The following is a 17032-nucleotide window of genomic DNA, read 5'->3' on the forward strand; positions in this document are numbered from 1 at the left end:
GCAGGTGGTAGTGCCCACCAAACGCAACGGGGATGCATTTCCTGATATGGCTGTAAAGCAGCTTAGGGGTGGTAGAAACGCAGCTCAACAGCCTGGTTTTACCGCCCCGCCACTACTAGTGTAAACAGGCCCTAAGTCTGCTTTTACACTATAGTATTTCATGAACGTGCAAAGCCATGCGATTCTGCATGCGTTTGTCAAACAAAAAGCACCCCATGTGTTGCGCTTATGTGCCATTCATTGACGGTAAACACGGCAAAACAAGCAAAAACGCCCTGTTAAAAACACTCGAAGTTCAAAAAGACACATGAGCTTCTTTACTGCATTTTGGACGGTCTGCGCTATGCCTAAGGTGCATCAATGCGCAAAAAAACGTGCATGCGCGTGGCACGATTTTGCGCGTCCATGAAAAGCTTTGATGTAAAGGCAGCCTTGGTGCTCGGTGACACCGCAGAAAACAATCCTTCTGTGTGTAAGCCTATGCTGTGTAAATGAGCCCCAATCACAGCAGCCAATCACCGATCATCTTTTATTGTTAAGACAGGCTAGGCTTTTCAAAGCCAAAAGCCGATTGGCTGCTGTGGGGTAATGCTCACCATCCACCAGACACCTATTAATATTCTAGAGAGCCGCCTTCGTTCTGAAGAGCTCGCGCTTTTTTACACGTTCGACATAAATATTCTACCAGATTGACGCCAGAATTCTAACGTTCTTTTTTAAGCATTACCCCCCCCCCCTCCTCCCCTCCTCCCCTTTTCGCTCTTATACTATTTTCACTCACAGTCTTGTCTATCCCACCGCCGAAGGTTCTGGGAACTTGCTGAGTCCGAGAGCCGGTTGCCATGGTAACCCCAGCAGTATTTCTCTCTTCTCATGAAACACCCAATCCTTCTGGAAAAGGAGGGAATGTGGAAAAGGAGGAGGGCCGTGCCTGTAAGGGGGGATCACAGGAGAAACTCGGCTGACAATTTCCAAAAACCTCATTTGTAGGTCTATACAAGGGGTCTGTAGATAGCAAAAAAGGGGTGAGCCCTACTGATTACCCCAACCACCCCACCGATGCCCTGCAAAGCTCAGTACACAAAAGACACCAAGTGCCTATGGGAATTGACGTTCTGCCCCGCTTTGTTAGCGTTGCACAGTTACTGGCCAATGAATGGTGAGACGCATGGCCACATTTTTGCAAAGGTGATGGATGCCCTTCTGAATCTTCTGTATATAGATTAGCCTTACGGTGCGCAACACGGCACGCTATGTCATATGATAGACCGGCCCTTCCCAACCTTTTTATATCAGGGGGACCCTGGGAATAGTTGTCAGGTCTACAGGAACCCCTGAAAAATAATTCATTGAGGGTCAGTAGGAAAATGCCCCCTACATTGGTGATCAATGGAAAAAGTGGCCTTTACATTGGTTGTCAATGGAAAAAGTGGCTCTTACGTTGGTGATCAATGAAAAGAGTGGCCTTTACATTGGAGGTCAGTGGGAAGAATGCCGCTTTCATTGGTGGTCAGTAAGAAGAATGCCCCTCACATTGGTGGTCAGTGGGAAAAATATTCCTTACATGGTTGGTCAATGGGAACAATTCCCCTTACATTTGTGGTCAGTGGAAGACTGTCCCTTACATTGGTGGTCAGTGGGAAGAATGTCCCTTACATTGGTGGTCAGTGGGAAGAATGTCCCTTACATTGGTGGTCAGTGGGAAGAATGTCCCTTACATTGGTGGTTAGTGGGAGGAATAGTCCGTACATTGGTGGTCAGTAGGAAGAATGTCCCTTACATTGGTGGTCAGTGGGAAGAATGTACCTTAACTTGGGGGTCAGTGGGAAGAATGCTCCTTACATTGGTGGTCAGTGGGAAGAATGTCCCTTACGTTAGTGGTCAGTGGGAAGAATGTCCCTTACGTTGGTGGTCAGTGGGAAGAATGTCCCTTACGTTAGTGGTCAGTGGGAAGAATGTCCCTTACGTTAGTGGTCAGTGGGAAGAATGTCTCTTACGTTGGTGGTCAGTGGGAAGAATGTCCCTTACGTTAGTGGTCAGTGGGAAGAATGTCCCTTACATTGGTGGTTAGTGGGAAGAATGTCCCTTACATTGGTGCTTAGTGGGAGGAATCGTCTGTACATTGGTGGTCAGTAGGAAGAATGTCCCTTACATTGGTGGTCAGTGGGAAGAATGTCCCTTACGTTAGTGGTCAGTGGGAAGAATGTCCCTTACGTTGGTGGTCAGTGGGAAGAATGTCCCTTACGTTAGTGGTCAGTGGGAAGAATGTCCCTTACGTTAGTGGTCAGTGGGAAGAATGTCCCTTACATTGATGGTTAGTGGGAAGAATGTCCCTTACATTGGTGCTTAGTGGGAGGAATCGTCCGTACATTGGTGGTCAGTAGGAAGAATGTCCCTTACATTGGTGGTCAGTGGGAAGAATGTACCTTAACTTGGGGGTCAGTGGGAAGAATGCTCCTTACATTGGTGGTCAGTGGGAAGAATGTCCCTTACGTTAGTGGTCAGTGGGAAGAATGTCCCTTACGTTGGTGGTCAGTGGGAAGAATGTCCCTTACGTTAGTGGTCAGTGGGAAGAATGTCCCTTACGTTAGTGGTCAGTGGGAAGAATGTCTCTTACGTTGGTGGTCAGTGGGAAGAATGTCCCTTACGTTAGGGGTCAGTGGGAAGAATGTCCCTTACATTGGTGGTTAGTGGGAAGAATGTCCCTTACATTGGTGCTTAGTGGGAAGAATCGTCTGTACATTGGTGGTCAGTAGGAAGAATGTCCCTTACATTGGTGGTCAGTGGGAAGAATGTCCCTTACGTTAGTGGTCAGTGGGAAGAATGTCCCTTACGTTGGTGGTCAGTGGGAAGAATGTCCCTTACGTTAGTGGTCAGTGGGAAGAATGTCCCTTACGTTAGTGGTCAGTGGGAAGAATGTCCCTTACATTGATGGTTAGTGGGAAGAATGTCCCTTACATTGGTGCTTAGTGGGAGGAATCGTCTGTACATTGGTGGTCAGTAGGAAGAATGTCCCTTACATTGGTGGTCAGTGGGAGGAATGTCCCTTACATTGGTGGTCAGTAGGAAGAATGTCCCTTACATTGGTGGTCATTAGGAAGAATGGTCCAGCAAAACAGATAAGTAGGATGGGAGGTCAGTCAACCACAGCTCAAGAGACCCCTAGCAACCTCTGGAGGAACCCTACGGTTTTACAGAACCTTGACTGAGAAGAACTGTGAATAGTTGATTTAAAGGCCATTTTTATGTAGCATTATCTTCCTGCTGTTGGGGGACAATACTCAGTAAAGGACCCCTAGGTGGGAACATGTTTACCCCCCTCCCCCTTGATTCAGTTAAGGGGAGGTAATTAGGGTATCATATAGAATGTCTGCCCTAATATTGAGCAGTGTTCAGGTCTACCTGACAGCAGAAGGGGTTCCGGCATCTACCTGACCCACATTTTATGTAAATGGGCCCCTACTTCTCAGAGGGCCCTGGTACAGTTGTACAGTCTGCACTGATGTTGACCCCACACCTTCTACCTGCACCAGGATCTCAGTCATTCCATGCAGTCCTAGGACATTTCAGTTCATAGGTGAATATCTGATCTGGCAACCCTTAATGTATCTATAACCCTCTCACTAACCTTCCTTCCTTATCCAGTGCAGATATAAAATGATTACAATAAAAGCAGCTCTGCATCCATTATGTATTTGTCACATACAAGCAAGGTAGGTATCTGACTTTGACTTGAGATCAGACTCTTGCAGTCTACTGTGCTGTCTGTACAGCAGAGCATAGAGGGAGCCAATTAGCTGTGCTGCAGTACAAGAAGCATGCTGATAGGAGTAAAGAGCAGGGAGATGAGCTCATCCGGCTGCTGCTTCTCCTTTCACTGTTCAATCACAGACTGGAGGAGGTGGGGAGGAGACCTGTAAGTGAAAGTGAAACTGCGACAAAGAAGTTCAAGCCTTCTTCTCTGCTAGGCAGGACTGTGCTGTGTGATGGGGCTGTTTAAATCTCAGGACTGGATTGACAGAAATACAAAACCACCGGGGGAAGTGTTCTGTAGTCCAAACAAACTTCCCAATTACATTGTTTGAGACTTTTTGCGCTTATTGAGCACATATAACAAACCACTTTCACTTGCATATTTAACAGATCAATAAAGGAGCAAATAACAGAAGTCTATTGTTAGGACTGATTCGCAGCAGTGGTCACACATTGCGGTAATGCATGCGTTGTTGCTCACTTTACTGCAACACACGCTAAATGCTTAGGTGAGATGTGCTGCCATTTATTGTGAATGAAGTTCTGCAGTTCCAGACGTCACTTGGATTGCCACCTTCTGGTGCAGTCTGGTACTACAACAAAACTATTAAAGGGCCTGTTCACATTACAGCGTTGGGAAAACATACGTGTTGCTGCATACTTTACCGCAATGCACAATAAATGTGTTGGTGCAATGGGGTGTCAGTAATTCTGAGTCTTGCAAATGAACATGCTTCACAATGCTTGGCAACGCACTATGCTACATGCACCATTTATTGGGCAACTCACCATTCGTTGCCATGAGTTCCACTGTACTGCAACCCCTGTCCATCGGCAGGGGAGGACTGGGCCACGGGGCAGGGGGGCAATTGCCCCCTGGGCCGCTCTGATGCCCCATAAAAAGGCTGCACTGCTTCTGCCACAGACATGCCTAAAGGATTCCTGGTGAAGGGAAGTAAAAAGTCCCCACTGCTGACCTACTGAGTGTGGGATGAAGACAAGAACAGAGCGCAGCCTCTCCCCCAGCATGGATGGTGTAAACTGTATCTGAGCAGAGGCCAGTTCCATGCCCCACTGGAGACTCTCCTTCGCCAGGCAGCTCCGACCGAGCTGGCCCAGCTCCCCCCAACTGCCCCCTGCTGGCCAGGTCGGGAACCCAGATTCGGCCAGTGAGTAGAGAGTACCTGGAGCGGAACTGCAGCCTGGAATGGGGGTCAGAAGAAGGCTGGGAAGAGGGAGAATGGGAGGAGGGCTGAGTCGCTGCACCATGGGCCTCTGGTTTATACTTGCCCCCTGGACCGAAAAGTTGCGAGTCAGCCCCCCTGTCCATCGGCCAATGCCATTGGTTGAATGCCACTGCATTTACCAGGTATGTAAAATGCATTGCTACATGTTTTATATAATGCGCTGCAATGCATTTTTCATGCTTTGGTGCGACTTGATGATGGACTTCTGTTGCAGTTCAGTGCAAATGCAACACCATAATATGAACAGGTCCCTACTCCCCTTTTACATCTATGCAATGTAAAAGCCGTGTTGTATGACGCACAACAAGAAAATTTCTATTCTTTTCCATGGCGTCTGTTCATACGTGTGCGCTGTGCTGCCAACCTGCCATGCATCGGGACAGGTGCTTTTTTGATGCATCCACGCACATCATTGGCCACATTGGCTTCAATGTACAAACAAACACATCACATTCACTCTGTGTGCATAGGGGTAAAACTAAATGTTACTAGGCTTTTTCTTTTCAGGTCAAATATTCTTCATTCCTAGTGTAGCACTGCCCCCTTGAGGACTGCTGGATTGTTCACCTTGGGATCCCCCTGGGTTACCGATAGCATCTGCAGCATGCACAATTTAACTCTTTACTCTCTGGCTTAGTCAATGAACAGTCTAAGGGATGTAGTTGTTTTTGTGGTTTTATTTAAATTAGGGATGGGAGAAGGGAAGAGTGGGATACTCCAACTTGACTATTCACAGTAGATGAGGACTCCTGTCTGAAAATGCAGTCAGGCTGCAGATTCACCTTGCCACTTGAGTTTAGGATTAAGTCTCTATGTAGATGACTTATTAGGATGAATTATCTTCAGGATACACACCTAGTACCCCCTTTGACTCCACCTGCTGACACCCGTCCTTGGACTATCCTACACCTAGGGGGGCCCCCCTCAGGTCAGGCCCCTAGACACGATCCCCTGTACTCACGATACTGTTTTTTGAGGTTCTCCAGTGTCTCCCCACTTAGCTCTCATGGACCTCAGGGTTCAGTTCCTTCCTTCTGGTCCTCAGGCCGACTGCCTGTGACCACGTGCCACTGCTACAGAGGAGGAGGCAGCCCCACCACCCCTCTGGGACTCTGCTCACCAGCCAAAGACCCTGCAGCACATGATCTCCTGGCTTTTATACCACACCCCACAATGTAGCGAGATCGCAATCTGTGCCAATCACTGGGGCTGTATTAAAGCCTGTGTACCCATTGGTCAGATTTCCTCCACTGTCCAATATGCCTCCCTATTGGACCAGTGTGAAACACTCCCCTAGACCAGATGAATCACACACTGAGCAGACCTAACTCACAGATCCTGCTCTTTGGTAGGCAGAAAGCAATATAGAATTTACCTGCTGCTCCTCTGATAGGCAGACAGACCCAAAACTATACTCTCTCTCTAGCACCTACCTAGGAGGGTGCTACACTAGTATAGCTTAAAGCTGTAATATACCACTCGCGCCACTGGCATTTGTGCCCTTTTGGCTAAACCTGGGGGGTAAGCAGCTATTTCAAAAAAACCCTAAAGGAACATATGGAGAATAAAAAGATATAAACAGAGCTAGATCCTCCCACTTAATATACACATATCACTGTTAGACTGTGTAAATTTATTTATTTATTTCAGGTACTTATATAGCGCTGTCAATTTACGCAGCGCTTTACATATACATTGTACATTCACATCAGTCCCTGCCCTCAAGGAGCTTACAATCTAAGGTCCATAACTCACATTCATATATACATAGTAGGGCCAATTTTTATACAGGATCCAATTAACCTACCAGCATGTCTTTGCAGTGTGTGGGAGAAAGCCAGAGTACCCGGAGGAAACCCACGCAGGCACAGGGAGAACATGCAAACTCCAGCCAGGTAGTGTCATAGTTGGGATTGTGAACCAGTGACCCTCTTGCTGCTAGGTGAAAGTGCTAACCACTACACCACTGTGCTGCCCAAATCATCCAATTTGTATCTGTGCAAAATATCTTTAAATCAACAATGCTTTAATTAGGAAATAAATCATTTAAAGTGCTTATTATAGTGCTAACAACCAATTTGAATCGTGCTTATTATGTGCAATGTACCATGTGCAAAAAATGGCAATATATAAAGTGCAATGTGTAGCAACAATTGATGCCACTAAATAAAAATGCTTAAGTCCAAATCATATAAATTTCGAGTAAAGTCCGTGGCAGTGGAGACATAAATTAGTGCATAAAAAAGTGAGTCCTTGGTGCAATAAAACTGGATCAGCCGGATCAGTTGACTGTGCATAAACGTGAACAGTGATGGTGGCACCCTCCACTTCACCGCCAAAATGTGGTAAGATAGCGCACTTACCAGATGATGTTGATCCAAGCTGGCATACGCCCGCTAAGGATCAAAGTAAGCTTAGGGGTCTCCTCTCACTGGCAGACTGGAATTCCAAGGGATGGGTGAGTGGATGGATGTCCTTCGGCTTCTCCTTATTAAGCTCGTGGAGGACAAAAAATGAAGAGGGCTCTTCATAGTGCGGTATTGTAAAAACACTCCATCTTTATTAAAAATACTGCAGACACTATAAGAAGATTTCTGGCAAACACTGTTTAAAATGCTTAAAAAAACTGGTGCCCTTACTTTACTCCCGTGTGAAACCGGTACCTTACGGTAGTCTGTCACAACTATCGTGGGAGCCGCGCCGTTCCCGGAAGTGGGGCAGTCTGCGTGCGGTTCATAGTGGGGCCCAGAGCGAGGCAGCGTGCATTGCAGCTTGACGCGTTTCGTCACTGTAATGACGTCATCGGAAGCTTAGTATAGCTTAAATCAGGATAATACTGTATTATGGCCACTAGATGAACTGATGATCATTCATAGGCAATAAATACACAATATTGTCAAAAGTATAGGGACTCCTGCCTTTGTACACACATAAACTTTAATGGCATCCCAGTCTTAGTCCTTAGGGTTCACTATGGAGTTGGCCCACCCTTTGCAGCTATAACAGCTTCAACTCTTCTGGAAGGCTGTCCACAAGGTTTAGGAGTGTGTCTATGGGAATGTTTGACCATTCTTCAGGCACTGATGTTGGACGAGAAGGCCTGGCTCGCAGTCTTCGCTCTAATTCATCCCAAAGGTGTTCTATCAGGTTGAGGTCAGGACTCTGTGCAGGCCAGTCAAGTTCCTTCACCCCAACCTCACTCATCCATGTCTTTATGGACCTTGCTTTGTGCACTGGTGCACTGTCATGTTAGAACAGGAAGGGGCCATCCCCAAACTGTTCCCACAAAGTTGGGAGCATGAAATTGTCCAAAATGTCTTGGTATGCTGACACCTTAAGAGTTCCCTTCACTGGAACTAAGGGACCAAGCCCAACCCCTGAAAAACAACCCCACACCATAATCCCCCCCTCCACCAAATGATTTGGACCAGTGCACAAAGCAAGGTCCGTAAAGACATGGATGAGCGAGTTTGGGGTGGAGGAACTTGACTGGCCTGCACAGAGTCCTGACCTCAAACCGATAGAACACCTATGGGATGAATAAGAGCGGAGATAGCGAGTTAGGCCTTCTCTCCAACATCAGTGCCTGACCTCACAAATGCACTTCTGGAAGAATGGTCATACATTCCCATAGACACACTCCTAAACCTTGTGGACAGCCTTCCCAGAAGAGTTGAAGCTGTTATAGCTGCAAAGGGTGTGCCCAGGGCTGCTGATAGGGGGGGACCACTGGTCCACTTGTAGGGGGCCCGAGCACACAAGGAGGGGGATTAGTGATGGACAACAAATATAGAACTCTTTCTCCAGCAGCTGAAAGCTGATCTCTCCCCCTCTCCCTGTTGCTAGTTTTTATCTGCTGAGAAATGTACAGTTGTCCCTCACTAATCCCCCTTCTCAGCCCTGGCTCTAATGTTAGCTCTGTAACTTTGTTTCTCCCCCTCTGTCTCTCTGATTCCGGAGCTCCAACTGCCCAGCCTATATATTTTTTGTCAATTCATCTTCATTTTTATTTATTAGCTCAGTTTTTTCTTTTAAATTTAGCAGGAATTATGTGAGTCATGTTGTATTTGTGTCTGCTAATAATGATTTTAGTGCAATTTTAGCTATACATATCTTTAATATTTTCTTTGGGGGGGGGGGGGCCTGTCAGGTAGTCTGTACAGGGCCCCAGGATTTCTATCAGCAGCCCTGGGTGGGCCAACTCAATATTAAACCCTACAGACTAAGACTGGGATGCCATTAAAGTTCATGTGCGCGTAAAGGCAGGTGTCCCAATACTTTTGACACTAGTAGTGTAACGATTTACCACAATCATCAGCTCCATCTAGTGGCCATAATGTGGTATTTTCCTTATAAATGGAGAACATCGGACGTGCAGAAAAATAGCCTAGTAACGTTTGATTCGTTTACATCTGTAACTATTGATTTTAAAACCACAAGAACAAACATGGAATCTTTATTTTATTCGGGAGTTCTGGTCTCGGCTCTTCATAGAGATTGATGATCCCTATGGTCACATTGGGCTGTGCTGCACTTCCTTTGCACTGATAGGAAGCCTCCAATTTGTATGCCAGAGCGCTGTGCTGACTGCATTGCATATTCCCCTCATGTCCTGAGCAGAGATTTTGTTGGTCTCCGCTGTTCTCTGACTCATTGCAGAGAGTGACTCACAATTCCGGGTCAGCCTCTCACACTGCCGGAGACAGCATTCAGCCAGGCTTGAAAGTTTACAAATCCCCACGTCTTCTGTCCGTCTGGTAAACGTGCCGTCACCGGCAAAGCATTCTAGTGTTCGATTCTGGGACTGGAAGCGCCTGCGTTTCACCGACCGATCCTAAACACTCTTGTCCTATAACCAAGCGGATCTCCAGGAAATCGCTGTGCAATAAAATGGAAAATAAAGACCTTTTTGACTGAAGAGCATTCCATGTTTAGATCGCTTTTCAGAGGTGGTAAGAGGTGATGTGACACCTCGCTGTCTGTTTTAACCCCATTTTTGCCACCAAACATGCTGCAACCATGTGCATTGCATGCCGTTTTAGTGCTTCCCCATTAATTGCAGCCTAAGGGAGGGCGGTTTGGGGGGCTCAACCGCACATTTTTACTGCCCCCCAAATGCGCGTTAAAACTTAGGCTCAGATTATGTTTACACTGGAACCTTGCCGCCCCTCTAAAAAGAGATTTGCAGTGCAACAATATGGCAGCTCCTCACCGCTTGTTTTAGTCCTGTAAAGCCCGCACCACTGTACTGCCTGCCAAGCACGACAGGGGGTACCTATATTTCTTACCATTAGACATGCGCGGTTTGTTTCGCTCTGAATTAAAATTCGGACAAATCTTTCGTTATTCAGAAATTTGGATGTATCCAAATTTCCAAATACATTAGCAGCAAATTAAAACAAATCCGAAATAAGGAAACAAAATTTCGGAACGAAATTCAAAAAGAATAGGATATAATGGAGTAAAATAGAACAGAATAGAAAGTAAAAGAATATAAAGAATAGAATAGAAAATAAATGAAAAGAATAGAAAAGAATAGAGTAAAATAGAGTAAAACAAAGCATAATAGAATAGAAAAGAATAAATAGAATAGAAAAGAAAAGAAAAGAATAAAAAATTGAATAAAATAGAATAAAACCATCTTCTGAAATTCAAATTTCAAATAGAATAAATTAATATTTGAATACAATAGAAAAGAATAGAAAAAAAATAGAATAGAAAAGAATAGAATAGAATAGAATAAACAATAGAAACAAATAGAATAGAAAAAGAATAACCATTTTCTTGAAATTTCGAATAGAATAGAAAACAATAGAATATAATAGAAAAGAATAGAACAGAAAGTAAAAGAATAGAATAGAACAGAATAGAAAAAAAAAACAAAAGAATTGAATAGAAAGAATATACCCATTTTCCAAAATTCAAATTTCAAATAAAATAAATTTGAATGTAGTTTGATTCAAACTCGAATCAATTCGAATTTTCTGAATTCAGAAAATTTGAATAAATTTGAATTTAAAAACACGAAACAAATTCCAAAAAGTAATTCAATTCATTTAAATAAACAAATGTATGTAAATACCGACTGGAATTTCTTATTTTATTTAACCTGCAAAAGGAACATAAAAAGCAGAATGGGATTTCTGGCCATGGGTAGCGTTGTGATTCCAGGGACTTCCACATGTGAGATCCACAATGAGCCACGTGACCCGAGTGCCATCACCTATCTCACAGCAAGGAAGGACTGCGGTCACCGGTGCGTGGTGGTGGGACTCTGATCTCCTTCTGTAGCCGCAGACTGGAATGTTGCTCGGGAGTCAGGATGTGCCAAGTTCTGCACAAAGTGGAAGATAAATTATATAGGACTGTGGCTCGGGTGTGTCTTCGGCTTGTCTTACAAATGTCCATTTAAAGAACAGATACACAGAGGACAGGCACAACCTGCAATTACACTCAGCAATAGACAGAGCTCCGCATCCGTTCTTCACGGATGACAATGTTCCTTCTTCAAAAAAATGGGCATCTGATGGGTCGCCAGATTGTATCTCGAAATTATGAAACACATATGTCAAACACAAGGCCAGCGCAAAGAATCCGGCCCGCCAGTCCTTGTCATGTGGCCCTCGCACCCAGTTTTGCAGCTGAAACGTGGCAGAACTCCATTCTGCCACCTCCAGCTCTCACCCTCTGCTTCCGCTCCCTGCAGACACCTTCTGTAGTTACGAGGGACAGCTTTGCTCAGCAGGTTCTGGATCTAACAGATTCCTGTACGTGCTCATGGCGGGGACAGATCTCCAGATCTGCAAAGTGCATCGCCTACGCAGAGAGGTACCTGAGCTGTGACAGGTAGGAGAGGGATGCAAGGAAGCTTTGAGGGTAAGAAGGGGGGGGGGTGGAAACCCTGCACTTTGTACACAGCACATCCCTGAACTCTGCACGTAGCGCACCACTAAACTCTGCATTCTATACATGATAAACCTCTGAATTTTGCATTTTGTACACAGCACACCGTTAAACCCAGCACCCAGTGTACACAGTGCAGCCCTACACCCTGCGTTCTGTAAATAGTACACCCCTATACCCTGCATTCTGTAAATAGTACACCCCTATACCCTGCATTCTGTACATAGTACACCCCTGAATACTGCACTTTGTACACAGCTCACCCCTAAACCTTGAATTCTGTACATAGTACACCCCTTTACCCTGCATTCTGTACATAGTACACCCCTTTACCCTGCATTCTGTACATAGTACACCCCTTAACTGTGCACCCTGTACATAGGGTAATCCTCAACCCTCTGCCCTCTGTACGTAGCGCACCCCTGAACCCTGCACCCTGTACATAGTACACCCTGAACCCTGCACTGTGAACACAGTCTAATCCTTAACTCTGCACTCTGTATGTAGCGCACTCCTGAACTCGGCACTCTCTATGTAGCGCACTCCTGAACTCTGCACTCTGTATGTAGCATAATCCTAAACTCTGCATTCTTTATGTAGCACACTTCTGAACTTTCTACTTTGTACGTAGCATAATCCTAAACTCTGCACTCTGTACGTAGCGTAATCCTGAATTCTGTACGTAGCGTAATCCTGAATTCTGTATGTAGCGTAATCCTGAACGCTGCACTCTGTACGTAGCATAATCCTGAACACTGCACTCTGTAGGTGATGCACTCCTGAACTCTGTACGTAGCGTAATCCTGAACCCTGCATTCTGTATGTAGCTCACTTCCGAACGTTCTACTATGTACGTAGCATAATCCTAAACTTTGCACATAGCGTAGTCCTGAACGCTGCACTATGTACGTAGCATAATCCAGAACTTTGCACTCTGTACGTAGCGTAATCCTGAACTCTGCACTATGTACGTAATGCACTCCTGAACTCTGCACTCTGTACATAGCGTAATCCTGAACACTGCACACTGTACATAGCGTAATCCTCCACTCTGTACGTGACACACTCCTGAACTCTGCACTCTGTACGTAGCGTAATCCTGAACTCTGCACTCTGTACATAGCGCAATCCTACACTCTGTACGTAGTGCACTCCTGAACTCTGTACATAGCGTAATCCTGAACTCTGCACCCTGTACATAGTGTAATCCTGAACTCTGTATATAATGCACTTCTGAATTCTGCACTCTGTACATAGCGTAATCCTGAACTCTGTACATAATGCACTTCTGAACTCTGCACTCTGTACATAGAGTAATCCTGAACTCTGCACCCTGTACATATCATAATCCTGCACTCTGTATGTAATGCACTCCTGAACTCTGCACTCTGTACGTAGAGTAACCCTGAACTCTGCACCCTGTACATAGTACATCCCTGAATTCTGCACTTTGTATACAGCGCACCCCTAAACCTTGCATTCTGTACATAGTACACCCCATTATCCCCCTGTACTCTGTACGTAGCATAGTTCTGAATTCTGCATGTAGCGTTGAACGCTGCACTCTGTACGTAGCGTAGTTCTGAATTCTGCATGTAGCGTTGAACGCTGCACTCTGTACGTAGCGTAGTTCTGAATTCTGCATGTAGCGTTGAACGCTGCACTCTGTACGTAGCGTAGTTCTGAATTCTGCATGTAGCGTTGAACGCTGTACTCTGTACGTAGCGTAGTTCTGAATTCTGCATGTAGCGTTGAACGCTGCACTCTGTACGTAGCGTAGTTCTGAATTCTGCATGTAGCGTTGAACGCTGCACTCTGTACGTAGCGTAGTTCTGAATTCTGCATGTAGCGTTGAACGCTGCACTCTGTACGTAGCGTAGTTCTGAATTCTGCATGTAGCGTTGAACGCTGCACTCTGTACGTAGCGTAGTTCTGAATTCTGCATGTAGCGTTGAACGCTGCACTCTGTACGTAGCGTAGTTCTGAATTCTGCATGTAGCGTTGAACGCTGTACTCTGTACGTAGCGTAGTTCTGAATTCTGCATGTAGCGTTGAATGCTGCACTCTGTCTGAAGTGCACTCCTGAACTTTCTACTTTGCATGTAGTATAATCCTAAACTCTGCACTCTGTACGTGGAGGGGACAGGAGCGGCTGACTCAAGCTCTCAGCGGCTCGGTGAGAGGCTGAGCCAGGTGCCGGTCCAGGGTTCTGGTTGGATCCCATCCATATGGTCGCGATCTTGCCCCAGCCTGGATCTGGCTCTGCCGAAAATGGGTCACAGGAGTGCAGAACGAACTGCACTTCTGTGAGCCACAGTATCCTTCTCCTTTAAGGCGGGCAAGGATCTGAATCACGCACAGCAGACAGATGATGACATGGCTGTCCTCTACTACACAACCAACGCCTCTTCATATCTGTCATTATACAGGAGGACCGCACACTGACATCTACACACACAGCCCAACAACACCTACAGGATAGTCACAGGTGATGTCCAACAGTGTGTGCCTGGGATCACACATCTCTGTGTATATAGCATGTCAATATCACTGCTTGCGATCGGGAGCTTTCCGAACCCCACCCCCCAGCATCAGAAACGCCTTAAATGACCAGAAGGGGTTACGTTTGCATTTCACTGTCCTTCCTTCCTTCAATGATCATCATCATTATCATCATGATAATCTCATAGCAGTGTTAATTTTGACATTGAATTTTGATTTAGTTTTAGTCATAGTGTTTGACTAAAATCCCATTTTAGGTTTAGTCCCATTTTAGTCATCTGTGATTGTTTTAGTTTTGGTCGTAGTTTAGTCGACTAAAATCTCCAGAACATTTTAGTCGAATAAAAAAATTTTAGTCAACTAAAATCTAATGTGTTTAGTAAATTGTAATACATTATTTAAGCATTTCTATAGAATTTGCAAACTCATTATATACTCCTTGAGTAAAAAAAATTTAATATGTTATTATTTATGGTATTAAGGTTTGAACAAACTCACAGATACAGATTTAGGCACTCTGGACAGTCTGAGGAGGCCTGCAATGTACACAGTGCTCTGAGGAGGCCTGTAATGCACACAGTGCTCTGGACGGTGGTCTGAGGAGGCCTGTAATGCACACAGTGCTCTTGACGGTGGCCTGAGGTAGCCTGTAATGCTGCACAGTGCTCTGGACGGTGGTCTGAGGAGGCCTGTAATGTACACAGTGCTCTGGACGGTGGTCTGAGGAGGCCTGTAATGCACACAGTGCTCTGGACGGTGGTCTGAGGAGTACTGTAATGCACACAGTGCTCTGGACGGTGGTCTGAGGAGGCCTGTAATGCACACAGTGCTCTGGATGGTGGTCTGAGGAGTACTGTAATGCACACAGTGCTCTGGACGGTGGTCTGAGGAGGCCTGTAATGCACACAGTGCTCTGGACGGTGGTCTGAGGAGGCCTGTAATGCACACATTGTTCTGGACGGTGGTCTGAGGAGGCCTGTAATGCACACAGTGCTCTGGACGGTGGTCTGAGGAGGCCTGTAATGCACAGAGTACTCTGGAGATGGACGGTGTGAAGAGGAGGTCTGTAATGCCCACCATGCTCTGGAAGGTGGTCTGAGGAGGCCTGTAATGCACACAGTGCTCTGGGCATGGACAGTCTGAAGAGGCAGCCTGTAATGCATTGCACACAGTGCTCTTGACAGTGGCCTGAGGTAGCCTGTAATGCTGCACAGTGCTCTGGACGGTGGCTGTAATGCTACACAGTGCTCTGGACGGTGGTCTGAGGAGGCCTGTATTGCTGTACAGTGCTCTGGATGGTGGTCTGAAAGGCCTGTAAAGCTGCACAGTGCTGTGGATGGTGGTATGAGAGACCTGTAATGTTGCACAGTGCTCTGGATGGTGGTCTGAGGGGAGGCCTGTAATGCACAGTGCTCTTGGATGGTGGTCTGACTCTGAGAGGCCTGTAATAATGCACAGTGCTGGATGGTGATCTCAGGTATGAGGCATGGCCTGTAATGCACAGTGCTCTGGATGCTGGTGGTCAGAGGAGGCCTGTAATTTTTATTTATTCATTTCAGGTACTTATATAGCGCTGTCAATTTATGCAGCGCTTTACATATACATTGCACATTCACATCAGTCCCTGCCCTCAAGGAGCTTACAATCTAAGGTCCCTAACTCACATACATACACAGTAGGGCCAATTTTTATACAGGATCCAATTAACCTACCAGCATGTCTTTGGAGTGTGGGAGGAAACCGGAGAACCCGGAGGAAACCCATGAAGGCACAGGGAGAACATGCATGCAAACTCCAGGCAGGTAGTGTCGTGGTTTGGATTCGAACAAGCGACCCTCTTGCTGCTAGGTGAAAGTGCTAACCACTACACCACTGTGCCGTCCGCACACACAGTGCTCTGGACGGGTGGTGGTCTGAGGGGAGGCCTCAGGCCTGTAATTGTAATGTACACATTCACAGTGCTCTCATCTGCTCTGCTCTGCTCTGGACGGTCGTCGTTGTTGTGAGTCAGGAGTGAGACGGAGACTCTTGTCAGGAGGCTGCACAGTGCTGCCCTGCTCTGGACGGTTGTCTGCTACATGATTTAAAATAGGGGTAGGGAAATGTATGTGAAGTGTGCTGTCATTTCATGAGGCACTGGGGTTGATTTACTAAGGACAAATAGACTGTGCACTTTGCAAAGTGCAGTTGCTCCAGAGCTTATTAAATGAGGTGACGCTCTGCTGACTTCCATCATCCCATCATGTGCAGGCAAAAATGCTGTTTTTTTCCCTTGCACGTGATTGGGTACTCTTTGTAAAGTGAAGCTTCACCTCATTTACTAAGCTCTGGAGCAACCGCACTTTGCAAAGTTCACAATCTATTTACCTTAAGTAAATCAAACCCACTGTACTGTCCTGTAACTTCTGCCAGAGCTGTGCCTCCACAGCTGGTGAGTGGACCTGCACACTGATCTTCAGCCAGCTACCCTCAGTCTGCCAGGGCCCTTCTTCTGCCCGATTACCTCAACACTTACTTGCTGAAGGAATCTGGCAGTGTGAATGGCAAACTGTATCAGGCCAGCAGCGGGGGGACTTACTGCATCACATCACAGGATGGTGTGTGTAAGTCCAACAAGGGGAGCCAAA

General features: G+C 46.1%; 1 protein-coding gene across 1 annotated transcript in view; it reads right to left on the reverse strand.

Moving 5' to 3' along the window:
- Nucleotides 1-803, reverse strand: part of HDAC5 (histone deacetylase 5) — a 168768-nt gene extending 167965 nt beyond the window's left edge. The window contains exon 1 of the mRNA XM_082271251.1: nucleotides 782-803. The gene's annotated coding sequence lies outside the window, so the exon portion shown is untranslated. The remainder of the gene's footprint in view (nucleotides 1-781) is intronic.
- Between the last annotated feature and the right edge of the window lie 16229 nt (nucleotides 804-17032).

The sequence above is a fragment of the Pelophylax lessonae genome, assembly GCF_965119305.1.
Source record: "Pelophylax lessonae genome assembly, chromosome: 11".
NCBI classification, from domain to species: domain Eukaryota; kingdom Metazoa; phylum Chordata; class Amphibia; order Anura; family Ranidae; genus Pelophylax; species Pelophylax lessonae.